Below are 20,971 nucleotides of genomic sequence, written 5' to 3' on the forward strand. Positions count from 1 at the left end.
TTAATTGTGCTGAATGTGCACTTCAAATCTTAAAGGGATAGTTCACCCCAAAATGAAAATGTTGTCATTATTTACTCACCCTCAAGTTGTTCCAAACCTGTATGAGTTTATTCCTCCAGTCGAACACAAAAGAAGATAAAGATATTCTGAATAATGTCGGTAACCAGTCAGTTGATGGGCCCCACTGACTTCCATATTTTTACTATGGTCAATGATGTCCAGCATCTCATTTATTACCAACATTCTTCAAAATATCTTCTTTTGTGTTCGACAGGAGGACGAAACTCATACAGGTTTAAAACAACATGAGGGTGAGTAAATGATGACAGAGTTTTCATTTTTGGGTGAACAAACCCATTAAAAGTATATTTAAAAAATAAAATAAAATTACTTGCAGATAATATAATATTAATGATAATAATATTAATGAAAAAAACTTAATTTGACTGCACTTTTAAGAACATTTAAGTGATTATGTTTTAATAATCTTTTGTCACACTTATTTTGATGTGTTGACTAACATACTAAAGCACATAAAATACTTGATTATAATTTTTACTGTAATTTTTTACATTTAAAGTTAATATATTTAAATGTGCTACACTGCAACTTCGTCATTACGTGTATTTACAAATATTTTAGAATAGATTAAATTCATGACATACAAGTTTCAATAGAAATTACATTAAACTATATTTTAGTTTCCCATAAATGTTTGTCAATACATTCAGCAGTACATATTTCAAAGACAATAGATGTGAAAATAGAAGTGAAATTACTTAAGTCTTACTGTAAGTGGGTCAAAAACACTCTAAATTTCAGCCAATTGCAATTAATATAAATTGAAACTATAATACATTTTCATTCAATTGCAATCAGCATGAAATTAAGTGCATGAAAACATAACATTCAGTTCACACACTTTCAGTATATTATTTTAAAATATATTAATTTTCACAATAAGGACTCTTATTAAAAGTATGCTGAAGTGTACTTCTTTTTCACAAGGGTATATGTATACCCCCTCATTCTCTATATAGAATCCACCCATATCCCCAAAATTATAATAATAATAAATTTTATTTGTAATGCGCCTTTCTCAAACTCACATCGCTACAGCATGCACAGAACAAAATAAATCAAACAAGGAGAAAAATCCAAATCACTCAAAAGCAACCACCCTGAACATAAAATCTAGAAATGGATGATTATAAATGTTGGCTTGATACTCAAGGCCAGAATGATAAGAAGGACATGCATCAATGGTTTACTGTTTCGCACTATGAAAATCAAAGCAGTTACAAACAAACATTCCGCAACATTCATTCAAAAGCATCTGATCTTTCTTCGGCTATTTATAGAAACCATAACTCATCTGACGGACTTCTTTATGAAAACTGAGCAAAAACAAAAACATTTAGGCCCCTTTAAAGCCTAACTATGCAGTGATGTATGGGGTAATCAGATAGGAGGGGGCATTTGAGGCAGACAATTTGGCCCCTAATTTTTGTCACATCAGGACTGTGCACCCCAGTAAGTGTTTCTAAATCAGCTACATAAACCCGAAAACAAAGGTCCCTTTAAGGCGTGATGTCACTGTGTCAGAGGGACGGAGCGGGCGAAACAAGCGTCCATTCAGAGCCGAAACACAAAGGTCATCAGGATCAGGGTTGGTGTGAGACGGATTCTGGCGGGTCCTGACCTCCAGCTCCACCCCCTTTACTCTCTGCGTGTTCCCCTTGGGGGCTTCGCCTCACTGGGCCCGAGAGCCCACCTCGCCCCCTCCTGTCCCCGGAGAGAGCACCCCCTCCGGGGCGTCCCGGCCTCTGACTCGGGAGCATCTATCACTGCTCCGGGACCCTAATCAGGGCCAAAGAGGGGCGGAAGTGACACCCGGGGTCGAGGTGGACTCTGTAAACATCCGAACGGTTTCTTTAAAAAGGCTGTCCGTCAAGATCCGAGAGGTAAAGCGGGATATCCGTTACTCTAAAAAAAGATCCTATCCGTCATTTGATTCATTAATTACTCCTCTTAAGTACCCGAGTGATCTATCAATAGCTCTAATTAGCCTGTTAGCGTAACTGTGGTGGATGGATACAGCGCGAGGCGGTGCAACTCAACTTAACTGATGCTGCCTTCTGAACAGTGTTATTTTAGTGCCACTGACGTTTTCAATTCGATTTTATTTTCGGCCACTTTATTTGATGGTCCACTTCAGATATTCTGCTAACTATAAGTAACTTTGCAACTACATGTCAACTAACTCTCATTAGAGAACTGTAGTGGACTGTTAGGTTTGGTTAGAGTTAATATAATAAGTTGATATATAGTTACAGAGTTACTTATAGACAGTAGAATGTCTGAGGAGCATCACAATAAAGTGTTAGCAGATATTAATTAGACAGTCTACTAATGAGAGTTAGTTGACATGTACAGTAGTTGCAAAGTAGTCTAAAGTGGGCCATCAAAAAAGTGTTACCTTATGTTTTCATTTCAATTTTTGTTGTAATTTTGTTGTGTTTATGTCATTTTTATTAGTTTTTGCTTTTTTATTTAAGTTTTTTTATATCTTATTTCAGCTATTTGCCAAGGCAACATTTCTCGTTTTCGTTTAGTTTAAGTACGGAAACTAAAACTTAATAAGCTATAACTAAAACTAAAACTATACATTTAAAAAAAAGAAATGTAAGTCTATAGAGTGCAACAATCGAGATCTGAGAATAAAAATCCCATTCATTTTGTGAAGGAATCAAGTGTGCCATGTTTGTTCAGTGTTTCCAGTTGTCGTTTTGGTACCACTTTACAATAAGGTTCATTTGTTGACATTGGTTAATGTATTAACAAACATGAACTAACCATGAGAAATACATTTGTTACTGTATTTGTTAACGTTAGTTAACGTTAGCAGAGGCTTGACAGCAGCTTGAAACATGAATAATAAGAATAATGAATATGGCAATAAGCTAAAATTATAGAAACTCCCAGAAGAAGAGGCACACCTTCATAAAATACAAGTAGCCTACGTGTGAAATCTTATATTCAAACACAAATAATTAGTCAAACCTGCTTGCTTGCAGTCTGTGTTCTTCCGACTTTTTTGTGTAGTAAGTAATGAATATGCTTCGGGAAAATGATTCGGAGTAAAGCGTACTTTTTATTTAAGAAATGTAGAGGAGTAAAAGTGAAAGTTGACAGAAAATATAAAAACTCAAGTAAAGTACAGATACTCCCCAAGAATACTTAAGTCCTGTAAGGAAGTATTATTACTTCATTATATTACACCACTGGTCGTTTAACGTGAAAGGCTTGACATCAGCTTGAAACGTGAATAATAAGAATAATGAATATGGCAATAAGCAAAACTGCTGGAGGCTCCCAAAAGAAGAGGCGCACCTTCATAAAATATAAGTACACACGAATTCTTATACAATATGTATAAATAAATACATTAAATAAATAATAGGGAATCGACTTTTAACGATAAAAAAAAAAAAAATTGTCATGCAAGGTTGCTTTATTATTTAATAAAATATGGTCCCGTGCATTATTTAAACTTATTTTTTAAATAATCATGTTTAACAGTGGAATTCCTGGTAAAAACTACATGATTCTGCGAAAAATCTCAACAACTAAAGAATATCTAACAAGCAAATCGCACCAGTAGAAATCTTTAGCACCTGCCTATTCATGAAACACCACAAATGATGTAATAGAAAGTTCCAACTCACTTACTGTACATTAATAGAATTATGTTCTACAAGTTGTAGTATGTTGGAATGAGTATCCCAAAGTTACCCGGATGGTCTACTATTTCCTGTGGAAATTCAAAGTGCAGATCCATATAAACTCTAATATGCTAATATTGATAATCATTTTTATAAGATACCTCCATGGGAAAAATGAAAATGTGGACGGGTGGGTGAATATCGTAAAAAAAAAAAAATATATATATATATATTTTCAACTATATAGAATAAACTGTGAGTGACGAGTGCTGAATAATTAGATTTTGTTCAAACCACTAACCATTGAGGATGGTCAATATTAATAGTGATGAAAATGACTGGCCATTATATTGAACAGAAGCATGTTTAATGGTGGTGGCAGAAGCGGTCTTAAACATGTAAACTTGTAAGTGTGTTGGCGGTTTCTACATGCCGTAAGAGTGGAGGCCGCAGGTACACACACTGCTGTCAAACTCAATACACTCACAGTGTAGCCGGTTAGACACAGTCCTGCAGGGCATCTTGCCCCAATTATGCCCTGACAGAGGTCACAGCCCCGCAGACCTGACCTCTCTCTCTCTCTCTCTCTCTCTCTCTCTCTCTCTCTCTCCTCTCTCTCTCCCTCTCCCTCTCCCTCTCTCTCTCTCTCTCTCTCTCTCCTCTCTCTCTCTCTCTCTCTCTCTCTCTCTCTCTCCCTCTCCCTCTCCCTCTCCCTCTCTCTCTCTCTCTCTCTCTCTCTCTCTCTCTCTCTCTCTCTCTCTCTCTCTCTCTCTCTCTCTCCCTCCCTCTCTCTCTCTCTCTCTCTTTCTCTCTCTCTCTCTCTCCCTCCCTCTCTCTCTCTATCTCTCTCTCTCTCTCTCTCTCTCTCTCTCTCTCTCTCTCTCTCTCCCTCCCTCTCTCTCTGCATTATCTGACACACCTACCAGCTTACATGTGCACAATTAGCATTTGATAAAAATGGGCTTCAGTTATGCAGCATTCTTGAAAACTGCTGTGAATTAGAAGGTGTGGTCAAATGTGAGCTTGTCCGGGTTTTAATCGAGTCACCAAAACAAGTAGTGTTTCACTGATGTGTTTTTTTTAAATAGCTGATGGTCCTAACAATATTTAGAGAGCAGGACGGCTGATATAATGCCAAAAATATTATAATTATTATAAGAAATGGAACATTACACGACTTGCAATTTGTAATATCTAATGTATTCCTGTGATCAAAGCTGAATTTTCAGCATCATTACTCCAGTCTTCAGTGTCACATGATCCTTCAGAAATCATTTTTATTATGATGATTTGCTGCTCAAGAAACATTTCTTATTATCAATGTTGAAAACAGTTTCTTCTGCTTAATATTTTTGTGGAAAAAATGTGATAATTTTCTTCAGGATTCTTTGACTAATAGAAAGTTCAAAAGAACATAATTTATTTGTAATTAATGCCCATACTTCAATGCAAATATATCTTTGTCTTTTTAATTGTCCATTAGGTCAAAATCACATGTCGAATCACTAATCACAAAAGTGCAAGCGCACCTCTCCTCAACAAGCTACAAGTTTTGAGGTAAGAGTTAGAAAACAAATACATCAATGCACACTCTAATAACACACACACACAACACACACACACACACACACACACACACACACACACACACACACACACACACACACACACACACTTCTTCTTTCTAGTAATATGGCACATAGTCTTGGAGCTCAAACATGAATTGGGGCTCAGGTCAGGAGGCAGACAGACTGGCTAAACCGACCGTCTGCTAGATGTCTCACGTCACTGAGGTCAGATAAATCCAAACACAGATACTATCATCATATAGAGACTGTATCTGTTTCCCTAAATTACGAAATATAAAAAACTCCCAAACCCATAAGGGTCAATTTTTTTATTGATGTTCAACAAATAAAAGCAAATATAATACGGATGAACAAATGATAAAGCTCGGGTTGCTGAATATTCGATCCCTTTCTTCAAAAGCAGTCATTGTTAATGATATGATCACAGATTATAACCTAGATGTTCTGTGTTTGACAGAAACATGGCTATAACCAGACGATTACATTACTTTAAATGAGTCCACCCAGCAAAATTACTGCTATAAACACGAGGCTTGTTTAAAAGGAAAAAGGGGAGGTGTTGCTGTAATTTATAGCAATATCTTCAGTATTACTCAGAAGTTTAGTTTCAAATATAATTAGTTTGAAGTGATGCCGTTGAAATTCTGCAGCAGAGCGATGACATCTGAGATCATTATTTAATCTCATGTAAACTTAATTTAGCCAAGGCTGCAAAGCCGACTCTGTGTTATAAATATGGTAGAACTATCACTTCTGCCACTAAAGATTGCTTTATTAATAATCTTCCTGATCAGTTTCATCTCGTCAGCATCCCAGATAGCCTAGAAGAACTCGATGTTGCCTATTATAGACTCGATGTTGAACTCTCTCTTTTCCAGCACTTTAGACGCAGTTGCTCCATTGCGCTTAAAGAAGATTAAAGGAAATAGTTCAATTCTGTGGTACAACGAGCACACTCGGGCCCTTAAGAAAAATGGAGCGAGAAAAATGGAGAGCAACTGGAAGAAAACAAAATTAGAAGTTTTCCGCATTTCGTGGAGAGAGAGCACGATTGCATACAGAAAGGCATTAAAAACAATTTTTCAACCCTATTAGAAGAAAATAAACAAAACCCCGGGTATTTATTTGAAACAGTCGCTAAATTAACGAAAAATAAATCTTCAACCCCAGACGTTTCCAAGCAGCACAGCAGTAATGACTTTATGAACTTCTTTACTTACAAGATTGATAATATCAGGGAGAAAATGATAACTATTCAACCGTCTACTACAGTATCGCATCAGGAAGTGCATTGTAGTGTCCCTTAGGAAAAATGTAATTAATTCGTTGCTATAGGAGATGAAGGATTTTCTAAACTCGTTACTGTAAATCATCTAAATCAACAACATGTATGTTAGACCTTATACCGACTAAGCTACTGAAAGAGATGCTTCCTGAGGTCATAGATCCTCTTCTTAGTATCATTAATTCATCTTTGTCACTATGTACCGAAATCTTTTAAGCTGGCTATTATTACCTCTTATTTAAAAACCGCAACTTGATCGTACAGAATTAGTCAATTACAGGCTGATCTCGAATCTACCTTTTCTGTCAAAGATACTAGAAAAGGCAGTATCCTCACAACTATGTTCCTTTTTAGAAAGAAATGATATCTGTGAGGATTTCCCGTCAGGATTTAGACCGTACCATAGTACTGAGACAGCTCTCATTAGAGTCACAAATGATTTGCTCTTATCATCCGATCGTGGTTGTAGCTCTCTATTGGTGTTACTCGATCTTAGTGCTGCATTTGATACTATTGACCACAACATTCTTTTAAATAGACTTGAAAATTATGTTGGCATTAGTGGAATTGCACTAGCATGGTTCAAATCATATGAATCTGACCATTATCAGTTTGTAGCAGTAAATGAAGAGATGTCATATCGATCACAAGTTCAGTATGGAGTACCATAAGGCTCAGTACTAGGACCGTTGCTGTTCACTCTGTACATGCTACCCTTGGGAGATATCATTCGGAAGAATGGCATTAGTTTTCACTGTTATGCTGATGATACTCAGCTCTATATTTCTTCGCACCCCGACAAAACGCACCAATTCACAAGATTAAATGAATGCATTCTAATTATCGGACAAAAAACAAAACTCCAAAAAATAAAACTCCAAAAAACAAAACTCCGCAGTACTTGAGCGAGCTCTTAACGCATTATAGTCCTTCACGTCTATTGCGATCTTAAAACTCTGGCCAGTTGATAATACCTAGACTATCAAAATCGACTGCTGGCGGTAGATCCTTTTCCTATTGAGCACCAAAACTTTGGAACAGTCTTCCTAACATTGTCCGGGAAACAGACACACTCTGTCAGTTCAAATCTAGACTAAAAAACACATCTCTTTTATCTGGCATTCATATAGAACATTACACATTTCTATTATTCAAATCAGTTAAATGATTATTAGGCTGCTTAGATTAGGTCAGCCGGAACCGGTGACACTTCCCATAACACCGGATGTACTCGTTACATCATAAGAAGAATGGCATCTACGCTAATGTTAGTCTTTCTGTTTATTCCGAGGTTTACTGAAGTCAGCTGGATCCGGGCCGTATCCAGATCAGATGGTGGACCTGCGCCTGGACCCATCCACAACGCATCCCTGAAGTGCCAGCCTCATCAGCCCTGTGAAGGCCTCATCGACACGACAGCCATCGGCACTGATCCTCAACAAACTCGTCTCCATACCGGCGCGATGACTCCGACCTCCAACCAGATGGAACTGGATAATATTCTGAATGTTCTGATCCAATCTGACTTCTGACCTGTAATGTTGCCTGGCCCTGGATCATACTGTTCGCTCGTTGGCCAGAGGAGAACTGGCCCAGACTGAGCCTGGGTTCTCCCAAGGTTTTTTTCTCTCTATTCTGTCACTGATGGAGTTTTGGTTCCTTGCCACTGTTGCCTTGGCTTTTGGCTTGCTTAGTTGGGGACATTTAATATTCAACAATATTACTGATCTGCCTTACTTAAGGTGGACAATGACGCAATTTTCTTCTAGAAACAAACTTTGTTGTATTATTTTCATGTTATCAATGTGAAGCTGCCTTGATACCAATCTGTATTGTAAAAAAGTGCTATATAGAATAAAGGTGACTTGACTTGACACACACACACACACACACACACACACACACACACACACAGCACACACACACACACACGACACACACACACACACACACACACACACACACCACACACACACACACACACGACACACGACCACACACACACACAGGCACACACACACACACACACACACACACACACACACACACACACACCACACACACACGCACACACGACACACACACACACACACACACACACAGAATATTAGTATGACTTCTCTGTAGTGGGATGGCATTGTCTCCAGTGGTCAACTTATCTCTCAAAAATCATTCACCTGCATAATCGCTAGTCACCTCACACACACCCAACACAATTACACTGCTGCCACAGTAACACCCATGGCCTTTTCTAAATAAAGCCTTTTTAGAGTGATAATTTCAGGGGTCTAGATGTATAGAAGTGTGTTGCAAAAGTGAAGTGAAATTGGATAATTCTTCTTAGGATGCAAAATCATTATAAAAGTACCATGTTTAGCCTACGCTATATTCCAAGCCTTTGGAAGTCATACAACATTTGTGTAAAAACACTGTATTCACTGATAATCATCCCCTCTAGAGGCCTGTCAACCGCTGTGACCGGATCATTGAGTCAGTGAGTTGAACCAGAACCAGATCAGTCTGATTTTCATTGAATACTGACTTAAATTTCAGTCTGTTCCTCATGAATTTAACATGTGTGCTTTGATGTAGCATAGTCGAATAGTTCTATATGGTTATTCTGTGTAACTTCACAAAAATCAACAAGGTGTGTGGATAAGAACAAATGAATTTTAGGACAATATCAGCAACACTTGTATAGAGTGGAGAAATTAAATGATCACAAAGTTGAACTGAAAAATTTATACTTTTTTTTATTTCACCAAAGACAATTTTATTTTTAAACTAAAGACAGAGAGAGAGAGAGAGAGAGAGAGAGAGAGAGAGAGAGAGAGAGAGCTGTTTAACCAGAGCACATATGAAAGAGAGAGAGAGAGAGAGAAAGAGAGAGAATTGAATTGAGAGAGAGAAACACTACGGCAGAAAGAGAAGAATGAAAAGCCAGAGGCAGCAGTAGATGGCAGTATTGATCTCCATCATGTTTCTAAAACAGGTTCTCTGTCTCTGTGTGTGTGTGTGTGTGTGTGTGTGTGTGTGTGTGTGTGTGTGTGTGTGTGTGTGTGTGTGTGTGTGTGTGTGTGTGTGTGTGTGTGTGTGTGTGTGTGTGTGTGTGTGTGTGTGTGTGGATTAGCGGAGTGTAAGGAGGCACTCTCTCTCTCTCTCTCTCTGGTTTATCTCTGTACTGTTGACATCTTAAGAGAAAAGAGTAACACTAACCACTGGCCCATAATCCCCTGGGAGGCAGACTGTCTAAAAACACAGGTCTGTCTTTCAGCGGCGTGTGTACAATACTGTGAGAACATCACACTCTGCGGCTGGCGCGTAATCTTCAGATTTGTAAAATAACTTATAATTTGTAAAATAACACAAATTCAGTGGGGTCCCTCTTATTGTTTGCAAATCAGCAAGTACCACATAAACCTCAGAACTGAATCTCTGTGTCTGTATAAACTGAACTGACTCCACAGGTTGCTTCTGCATTATCACCTCAGCTCTAATCGTATCAGTCATTCAGCTCAGCTCTATCATTAAACTCCAACAAAACAATTTGACTTTAGTGAACCATGATGGCTGATTCAAAAACACTGTGTTTGTCTTTAAGGTATCAAATTACAGTAACAGAGCTGACATAAAGCTGATAGTAACAGATTTAAAAGTAACAGACCTGTTTGCAACAAATATCATGGAACAAGAGATGACTTGCTTCAAGCTCTCATGGGATGCTCCTACTTACTGTGAGAGATCAAAATATCTTATCTATAATAGATAGATTGCCTGTTTAAGTGATTTTGGCCAGAATATAATGGATGCATCAAATAATTTAATATTCTTTATTAATGTTAGTGCATCAAAATGAAGAGCCAAGAATGGAGATTTTATTTATAGTTGAGGTCTTATCTAAAAGAGCTGACGGTAACATAACTGGTAGTACCAGGTAAGATAGTAACAGATATTACGGATATATAATAAAAAAAGAGGTAACAGAGATGACAGTAATGGAACTGGTGTTAAAAGATTTGATAGCAACAAAGCTGATAGTAACTGAGCTATCAGTATCGTAACTGATAGTAAAAGAGCTAAAAGAAACAGAGCTGACAGTAACATCTTTGACGTAAAATCTAATAGTAACAGGACTTAAAGTAACATGCTTTATCTAATTGAGATGACAGTAACAGACACGAAAGTAACATGCATTCCAGATACTTAGTGAAAAGGAGGTACCAGAGCTGATCGTATATGACAGTAATAGAACAGACGTTAAAAAATCTGATAGAAACAAATCTGATAGTAACAGAATTGACAGTTACAAAGCAAACAGTATCGTAACTGATATTAAAATAGCTTACAGTAACAGGGGTGATAGTAACAGCCTATAGAATAACTGACAGTAACAGAGCTCTCAGTAACATCTGATATTATAACAGATACTAACAGCTAACAGACAGTGACAGAGTTGACTGTAACAAACCTAAATATAACAGATAGGATAGTAAGAGATTTTAACAGAGCTGATGCTAACAGAGATGAATGTAACAGACAACACTATAACTGATAGTAAAACAGCAAACAGTCAGAGCTGACAGTTATAGAATTGATATTAACAAACCTAAATAAAACCTATAATAGGAAGGATAGTAACAAAGCTGATAGTAACAGAGTTGATAGTGGCAGAGGTCACAGTAACAAACCTGGATATAACAGACATAATATTAACATAACAGATAGTAACAGAACAAAGAGTCAGAGAGCAAACAATAACAGAGTTGACAGTAACAAACCTAAATATAATAGGAAGGATAGAAACAAAGCTGATAGTAACAGAGCTGACCGTGGCAGAGGTCACAGTAACAAACCTGGATATAACAGACATAGTAACATAACTGATAGTAACAGAAATAACAGTCAGAGAGCAAATAATAACAGAGATGACAGTAACAAACCTAAATATAATAGAAAGGATAGTAACAAAGCTGATAGTAACAGAGCTGATAGTGGCAGAGGTCACAGTAACAAACCTGGATATAACAGACATAATATTAACATAACTGATAGTAACAGAACAAAGAGTCAGAGAGCAAACAATAACAGAGTTGACAGTAACAAACCTAAATATAATAGGAAGGATAGAAACAAAGCTGATAGTAACAGAGCTGACCGTGGCAGAGGTCACAGTAACAAACCTGGATATAACAGACATAGTAACATAACTGATAGTAACAGAAATAACAGTCAGAGAGCAAACAATAACAGAGATGACAGTAACAAACCTAAATATAATAGAAAGGATAGTAACAAAGCTGATAGTAACAGAGCTGATAGTGGCAGAGGTCACAGTAACAAACCTGGATATAACAGACATAATAGTAACATAACTGATAGTAACAGAACAAACAGTCAGAGAGCAAACAGTAACAGACCTGATAGTAGCATATGTGACAGTAACAAACCTGAATATATCAGACATGATAGTAACATACTGTAACTGATTTTAGGAGAGCTGATAGTACAGCTATAATAACAGAGCTGACAGTTCATGTGTTAACTCTGTGGAAGCCAAATAGGCCTTCATAACAGAGCAATTTCTTGATGCAGTCAAAGCTATTTTTGTTTTATGAGCTAAACTTTAAAGAACTCATCAGACCTTTGTTTCTGTGTGCAGGTCTTCAACAGGTCGAAGAGTTACACAGCTGTCGCTCCTGTTGCTTCTCAAGACAACCGAGTAAATCTGTCAATCAAACCCTGAGCACTCTCCATCAGTATTCAGACACATGCACACATACACTTATAGTCAAAATATGAACTCTGAACTACACACTCACACAGAGACAGAACCACACACACTCAGAGCAGATGTCAATCAAAATATGAACTTCCTGCTGCAACAAACATGCAAATGAAAGTGAATCAGTTTGCAGGGAAAATCTGCAGACCAAGTTTAAGGGGCTTTGATGGGATTTCTCACCCTTGTTCTTTCTCTTGTTATCTCTCCTTTACTAATTGTGGAACATTTAACTAAATAAATGTATTAAATGCATAGTCCCCCCATCAACATCTGATTAAATGGTCAGACTCAAAAGGAAATATTTATAAAGCGACAAAATAACGTTTTTTATTCACTGTGAAAAATGCCTAAAGTTGTACTTAGAGTTAGTTGTCTGTGCTAATTACAATGATCTTAATTTAACAACAATAGATGTCTGTGTGTGTGTGTGTGTGTCTGAGAGAGAGAGAGTATGACTGTGAGTGAGCGTGTACTTTATGTACACTAGCTTTGTGTGCTATAAAACTGTTACTGTATGTTTGTGGCAGACTCTTTTGATTTGAATCTTTTGTTACCTGCTCAGGAGACACTGTCACGACACACCATTGCCACATTCTTGCATGCAGGTTTGGTAAGAAAGCATCTGTCATGGGCATCAATGAGAATATAAATGAAGTTATGAGTGCAGCAGCAAGTGACAGTCTCAGAAACGTACTTCTCCGGGGTGTGAGCTAGTGCAATGACTGCTGCTTTACAACACAAAAAGATAGTTCTGTGTTTTTATTACACAGTACAATGTAAAAAAAGAATCGTAATCCCCAATTTTTACGTTAAAGATTCATTTCTATCTGATTAAACCCATGGGTTTGTTACAATAACAGTGATGTTAAATAATATTTTTGACTTGAATAAAACCATTTACAGTTTTTCTGAATTGCTAAAACACATTTCTTGAAACCATCACTCACTTTCTCAAAACCTCAAACACAAAACCAAATTCTCAAACCACATTCAGAGAACCTCTGACTCTTCTGGCAAAATCAAACAATTGCCTGAAAACCATTTTATCTGTGTTCAAAATCAAATAATGCTTTCAGATCATACAGCAAGTCAATATATAAAGACTACAGATCATTCATGGACACTACATAAAAAATGGAGAACACAGAATCCAAAGCATGCAGTTAGAAAAAAAGTATATAGTAATAAAGTAAACTAATTTTGCCATTATGTAAAACGTATAGTAATGACTACTTACAGTAGTAAGGTGAATATATTGTATGCACTGCAAGTATAGTATTGTACTGAATATTGAATAGTATTTAATATCTGTATATTCAGCACTTGCATACTCTGAAAATACAGTGACCCAACTGCAAAAGACAATAAGGTTACAGTAAAAAACTCTAAATGAAAAGCATGTTACAGTCACTCAGAAGAGTTGTGCGACTGCAGAATCAAGGTCAGTGAGAGATTGATTCTGCTTCAGCATCACGTCTTCATGTTGAGTCAGTCTGAGGAGTTTGTCCACATCACAGACAATCTCTGCAGGCGAAGGGAAAAACCCTAAAGCAGATCCAGCCTTGACAACATTCTCCACTCTTCCTCGTCCTCGTCCTCTTCCTCCTTGTTCACCACCTCTTACACACACTTCCTTCTCTCCCTCTTATATTGTTCCATCCATTGTTGGTATCAACATTCAGTGCAACATTTTGAGTCAATTTTGGGACTCTGTACTGACTTGTATTATGTACAGTTGGTTTTGATCACATCATTAGAAATAAGTGTGAACAATTTTGAGTCATTGTGTGTAAACGATGACAACTTGTAGTTGGGTTCAACTTTTGCCTGCCTGTATTTAGTGTTTTGAAACATAAGTGCATCATTTTAGTGAGTGAGAATGTGTTTAGAGTTTTGCTTTAAATACCATAACTTTTAATGTTTTACAGAAAGAGTGATTATTATCGGAAAATTTGGTTTAGGCTATTGATAATTTGCATGGTTCAGAGTATGGGGTTTAGTGTTTTAGTAATTCAGAAAAACTGTAATTACATGTTACAAATTCTTCGCTTTTCCTACCATTCCAAATGTTGGGGTCTGTAAGAAAAATGAAAGATTATTTTTTTTTATTAATGAATTCTTTTGATCAGACAAAACACATTAAATTTATCAAAAGTTACTTTAAAGACATAATGTTACAACATTTATTTATTTTTCAAATACTGCAAATGCTGTTCTTTTGAACTTTCTATTCATCAAAATATTGTCACAGTTTCCACAAAAATATTACGCATTTTTGACCAAAATAAATGCAGCTTTTGTGAGCAGGGCCGTGCACAGAAAAAAGGGCACCTCTCTTGTAATTATTTATGAAAAGTAAATTTACATATTGTTGATCATCTTTTATTTAATTACACTCTTTAACACTATACAATAGGGCTGTATCAACAAAGACCATTTTATCATTTATTAAAATCCATTTACACTGCATTTTCCATTGCCTAAACAATGGAATGAGATACATTTTCTAAATATAACAGTTTGAAAATAGAAATATGAAATGTTGGGAAAAAATTTATTATACTATTATATATGAAACTAAAACCGCCAGTAGGAGACGACAAGTCGTAATAAGTGAATCACAGAATCATTCATTCAACTGATTTGTTCAAACCGTCTTATTCTTTCATTAAAGAAGCAAGTGTCCACTGATTTTATAAACGGGTCATTGAATCATTGACTCACCCGATTTGTTCAAAAACAGTGAGTGTTGCTGGGAGACGCAATGTTTGCTGATATTCGAGAAAATAGCACTCTTGCATGTGTGATTTAGCTTAACTAAATTATGTTATAAACACAAAATACAATATATCATATAAGGGCAATCTTGAATTTTTGGGGATATTTGTATTAATTTTGGTGGCATTTCTGATCTTGCTATTTTACGTCAATGCCAGATCAGTTTGCTTGTTATTAAGCTTAATGGAGAGTTATTGCCTTTAAGTTAGGCTGGCTGTATTGGAATGTTTTAATAGTGGTTTAATTTCACAGCGGTGACAAATAGTGCCGAAGTTTAGGGCACTAGATCCGGGTGTGAGATCTGGTGGCTGTGACAAAGGATGTCGGAGAGTGGGAGAGGCTTGTACGGTTGGGAAGAATTATTAAGAATAAGTTGTCGGACACACACTTAATTAGGAATTTTAACAAAACAAATTAAATAACAATCCTAGTAGTCTATCTGTTTGTGAACATAAGAGTTATCTTTCAAAACATCTTCACATAATCCTTCTTCTTTAATTAATGTTATTTTCTAATTTTACTTTGTATTCTTTTATAAATTATACATTTGCATTTTATTTTATTTTAATAAATAAATAATAGCTCATAAAAACTGCTATAACAGAGGAAGACGTTCGTGGTTGTGTAAGTGTGTGTGTGGTGAGACCTCAAGCATGTGCGTTTGCATTATTATACAGTGGTCTCCTTGTATCAGTTTCCTTAGCCATAATTAGTAAGAGATTCCTCTGTGGTTCCAGAAGATTTGAGACATCCGGATCTGAGGCCTCCAAAGCTTTAGATCAGACACACATGTCTTTCTCACTGTCTGTCTCATTCTCTGATGGGACGTAGTACGTACAGCTATGGTTACCCACCCCGCAGAGGACAGACCTCACTCACCTCCCACAATGGAAACCAGAATGAAACAATATGCAGACATCAGAGCTGGAGATAGAGAGAAAGTATAAACTGAGATTCATAAAACACAGGCATAGTACTAAGTGGTTGCTCACATAAGGCATAGTTGACATCAAAATGAAAATTCTGTCATCATTTAATAATGACATCATCATTGTATAAAAGGCTACCGGAGTAAAGAAGACTTTTATTGTTGGACTTCTATTTTGATAATAGTAAAGCACCTGCTTTCCCGATGCTTCTTTATTGTTAGAGTTCTACAAAGTCCTTGTATAATACTGAGAGAACGTCAGCTGTGTGCCTAGAAGTTTCTCCCTGCCTGTTATTCGTTGGTGTTCACAGTGTTAGTACATGACCATAAAACTACTATTCAATACACTTTGGAAAGAAGCTCCAGTCTCCTCATTCTTTGTGTCCTGACTGACACCCAGGAGTGTATACTGCTTATTAATAGAACCAGAACCTAGCAGTCTCTTTCCCAACAACAGGTCCTTCGATCCTGATGCAGTGTTCATTTCTGGTATCATGGAGTCTGATGAAGAGATTGTTGGGGCAACCAGACCAAAATGCTGAACACGACTCCAAGTGCAGTATGTAGGGCAGGGCTCCAGACTAACTTTTTTCACCTCCGTCCTGGAACCGTCCTGAAAAACGATTTGAACCGTCCTAAAGTGAATGTCAACCGTCCCAAAATAAACTTGTTGTTTCTGTACTTTGTTATTATCATCTATAGTTGTTAGTTACATAATAAAAACACCATTAAAAATGTTTATGATATATATTATTATATTTATTTAGCTCCATTCAAAGTAGTTATCTGTAAACAGGTAAAAAACAGATTTAATAAAAAATAACAGGAGTTAAATGCTTTTTTGTATTCATGCAGAACAAATATGTGCAGTTCATGCAGATAAATTCATGCAGATAAAAATACATACAGCTCAAAACGTTTTTGAGTTGGTTGGATTAAAAAATAACAAATAAATACTGGTGACTACATATCTCAAAAATATCATCATTCTTTATTCTTTCAAGCAGACATATTTATTTGTATGAATTAAATATAATGAATCATTATTAAAGCTATTAACGAGTAGTGAATGCTTTTCTCTTTTTCTTTTGTTGCTTGATCAATATTAAGGACACAGACCGCATTAGGTTTATCACTGTCTGTCACTTTAAGACATCGGATCATGTCCAATGACGTGCGCTGATGCACATCCGATACACTCAAAACTGTTTAAAACATAACCAACATAGTTTACGTGAATACTCTCCAAAACGGACATTTCGACATAATATTGTGTGTATTTGTCCACTCAGACACGAAAGAGAGCTCAGTTCAGTACTCGCGCGCTGTATAGGTGTCTATGTGCATGGCTGCACGCTTCGGGTCGGGTGTGTGCGCACAGAAAACCGTACCGAATAGAGCTCTTTTTTTGCGTCGTCACTCTTATTCAGGTCTATATGTCTGCTCTACTCATTCTCCCAGACGTTTAAGTTTTTTAACGTTTTATGAGACATGCATGTCAGCCCGTGTGCCGCTGGGTAGATCAGCACGTTACAGTACAAATGTGCGCATCAAACGCAGGACATCAGTTCTGACTGGATCGCTTCCCAAATCGTCACTATCTAACATTTTTGTCTAGGTTTTATTCGTTGACGAAAATGTCAATAGATTTTCGTCATGGTTTTTGTCATTCAAAACTAGTTTTATTTAGTTATCGTCTCGTTTTTGTCTGTGAAAATAAGCCATGTGATAGATGTACCGCGAAACAAGTCTCCGGGTGAGTAACCGGCCAGTGATAGTAACTATAGTAACAGCATGAGAAGACGCGCTCCGTTGTAGTCAGCGCTTGGTCGGTTAATTTTGGCATTTTCTAAGTAAGTTACCCTAATAGGCTAGAAATAAATGAACACGCATACAAAAATGTCTTTCGTCCTGTAGGCGTGAATATTTCTGTTCGTCCTAAACACATTTTCTATCGTCCCCAGGACGATAGGACGCCGTTAGTCTCGAGCCCTGATGTAGGGGCAGACCCGTAACTGAACATGCCATCCCACCCCCCTGGGAGGTAACTGCCCATGTGACACCCCTCCAGTAATCATGGGACAATCCTGACTACTCCAATGACAATTGACAATGCTGCTTCTTGCACAGGCCCTCGATTAAGACCAACAAGCTTTAGTTATACAGAGCGAAGTTAAAACCTACCTCAGTTCTTCACATCAGCCCAGCGGAACAGTTTCCCCCGAGCTTGAATAGTATAATGAACTGCAAGCCATTCGCAGAGAAAACTCACAGTTGCTGCGATCACACCAAGCCTTTCGCACTGACCTGATGGAGTTGAAAGAAGTTAGTATTAAGTTAAAAGAACTGGTCAGATCTTAGCACTACTAAAAGCCATGACAGTCCTCCAGTATGACCAGACTCCCAATTGCCATCCTATCCTCCCTGCCACGTAGTCCAGCCACATCAGCTGATGATGAAGAGTGGCCCGAGCGTCCACCTTGGCCTGAGTCAGAACTGAAAAGGGGTATGGGGACTTTAAAGTTAAAAAACCTGGCACAGCTACATACCAACCACAGGTACCAAAGTATTTAAGGGTCTCCCAGGCTCACCCTTTACAAGCATACCGCCATTCTCAGTATTACTGTCAAAATCCAGATGGGCTACCCCTGCCTCCAACACCCAAAGACCTCAAAGAGTTATTATCCTCAGCTGCACATCCCTCATATCGGAAACCCTTACAAACCCAAATTCCAGTTTCTTCCAGTCCAGCACCTGTGATTAAGGTAGAGACAAATATGCCACATTTAACCCATACATCAGTGTCAGAGTATACATATAGAGGGCCTCCCCTTCTATCCCCAAGTTCAGCTGGCCGGATCCAAGCGAGTTTGCCAGGCTTAGAATAGCTTTGGAGAATCTGCTTCCTCCAGATGGGACTGTACTCTTTAAATATGACACTGAAGGACCACTCCATGAGAAGTTTTAGGCAGCCCCACCAACTAGTTTTGAGGAATTCTGCCAGTGTCCTGGAAGCCCCTAATGTAAAGCATGGGGATACCATTGCATTCCTGAAGTTTGCTTTTTAGGTACAGTTGTTGGTGGGTTTGTTGAACACCATAGGACTGAAGGTGACATTGACCTGAGTTGTGGGTCCCATGTCGCACGTCTTTTTAGGAAATGTCCTTCTGAGCAGCAAGTGGAGTTCCGCCCGTCACATGATCCGGCAACCTTGAACGGTACTGACTTTATATGATCTCTCAAACTGGCTCCGCTATGAAACCTGGTTCCTTGACTTTGATGTAGAGATTGCCTCATGAGGAGTTTAAGACTGACAGACTTCTAGATCTGAAAAAAAAAAAAAAAAAAAAAAACTGTAGCCATTCTTCATCATGGGGTTGGAGACGCTCAAAATGTAACTTCCCTGTCACATCAGAAGGGTACTACTCAACAGACCAAGCGAGAAACAGCCTCCTTGGCCAATACGGGATAGGCAGAGGAGGTGGGAGCATCCACAACGACACAGACTCGGTGCTGGGCAACGAAATAGGCATGGTGGTGGTGGATGACGAAACAGGTTTGCTGCTAATCCTTTCACACTCCTCAATCTTAATTCTGGGGCTCGAAGTCAGCACACTTACATCACCCTTGGTACTTTTGGTGGTGCTCTACTCCATGCCCTCGTACAAAATGAGAATTCCCACCAAAACGGGTCACTGAGATGGTCCACCAGGATGAATATATGCCTTCAGGGTATGCTTCATTTAGTAAGTGATGGCCAGCAAGACACAGGTGAGACACATGAGGGCAAATCAGAAAACTGTCAAATGGTTCAAACCCAGAACAGATGTCACAAATATGCTGATTTGCTGCTCAAGAAACATTTGTAATTACTATCAATGTTGAAAACAGTTCTGTCATGACAACTCTCGGAGTGTTTAGCATGGTAATGGGAATGACATAAATAATGTTGATATGTTTGATCTTGGTGTAATAGATCTGCTACGCTGCTGCTTTAGAGCAAGTACAGGACTTGCTACTGCTAATACATACACAACACACTGCTGTGAGCAAGTAAGACATGCTGCTGCTGTACAATATAGTGTACATGAATTACCCGTAGCAGATCTATACAGGTGGAGCTGGGGAAGGTGGAGCGTTTCTGAAAGGGGCGCTGCACTGCTAAGGGAACCAAATATTTGAAGGTAGAGCACGCAAGCTCATTGGCTACTGATACAGCAGGATTGCAAGTGTTTGAGTTGAATAGCCTGCGGCATCTAGAGTTTCATGACAGAACTTTGTGTTTGTTCTGCTTAATATTTTGTGGAAACTGTTTTCTGGATTCTTTGATGAATAAAAGTTCAAAAGAAAAGAATTCATTTGAAATATTTAATGTAACAATTATTTATTGTGACTTTTGATCAATTTAATACATTTAATCAATGTTTAGCATAATATGTTTATTAGTGTTTTTAATAAAAGTTATTATAGTGTTATTGCACATGAAAATCTAGTATTTTATATTAGTTGGTACTTGATACGGACTCAGTGTCTGGGTGGGGGGTGGGGGATTGGGGGTCAGAAAATACTCTTTGCTAAAGAAAAAAAAAAGCCAAAAGATTAAAATATGTTCCTATTTGACTTAGCAGTTCAGGTTTTTGTGGTTAGATTTTAAGGGGTCAGACTGGGTATTGACATGTTTAATGTTTTTAGAAAATCATTGAGCTCTGTTGAGGAAGGTGAACTGGGTGAAAGGTTTAACCTTCTATTTCCTTTCATCACAATTCTCTCCATCCTGCAGAAGCTGGGTGAGAGAGCAGATTTGGGTGATTATACCTGAGGGATTTACCCTGAGCACTGAAATCTACATACAGCAGTGTGCTCTACAGCTGAGGATCACGGGTC

General features: G+C 37.8%; 1 long non-coding RNA gene across 1 annotated transcript in view; it reads right to left on the bottom strand.

Moving 5' to 3' along the window:
• Window positions 1-138, bottom strand: part of LOC309503586 — a 29,265-nt gene extending 29,127 nt beyond the window's left edge. The window contains exon 1 of the long non-coding RNA XR_014207757.1: window positions 98-138. This is a non-coding gene — a long non-coding RNA (uncharacterized lncRNA). The remainder of the gene's footprint in view (window positions 1-97) is intronic.
• Window positions 139-20,971: the final 20,833 nt, after the last annotated feature.

Source organism: Leuciscus leuciscus, assembly GCF_965113295.1.
Source record: "Leuciscus leuciscus genome assembly, chromosome: 7".
In the NCBI taxonomy this organism is placed as follows: domain Eukaryota; kingdom Metazoa; phylum Chordata; class Actinopteri; order Cypriniformes; family Leuciscidae; genus Leuciscus; species Leuciscus leuciscus.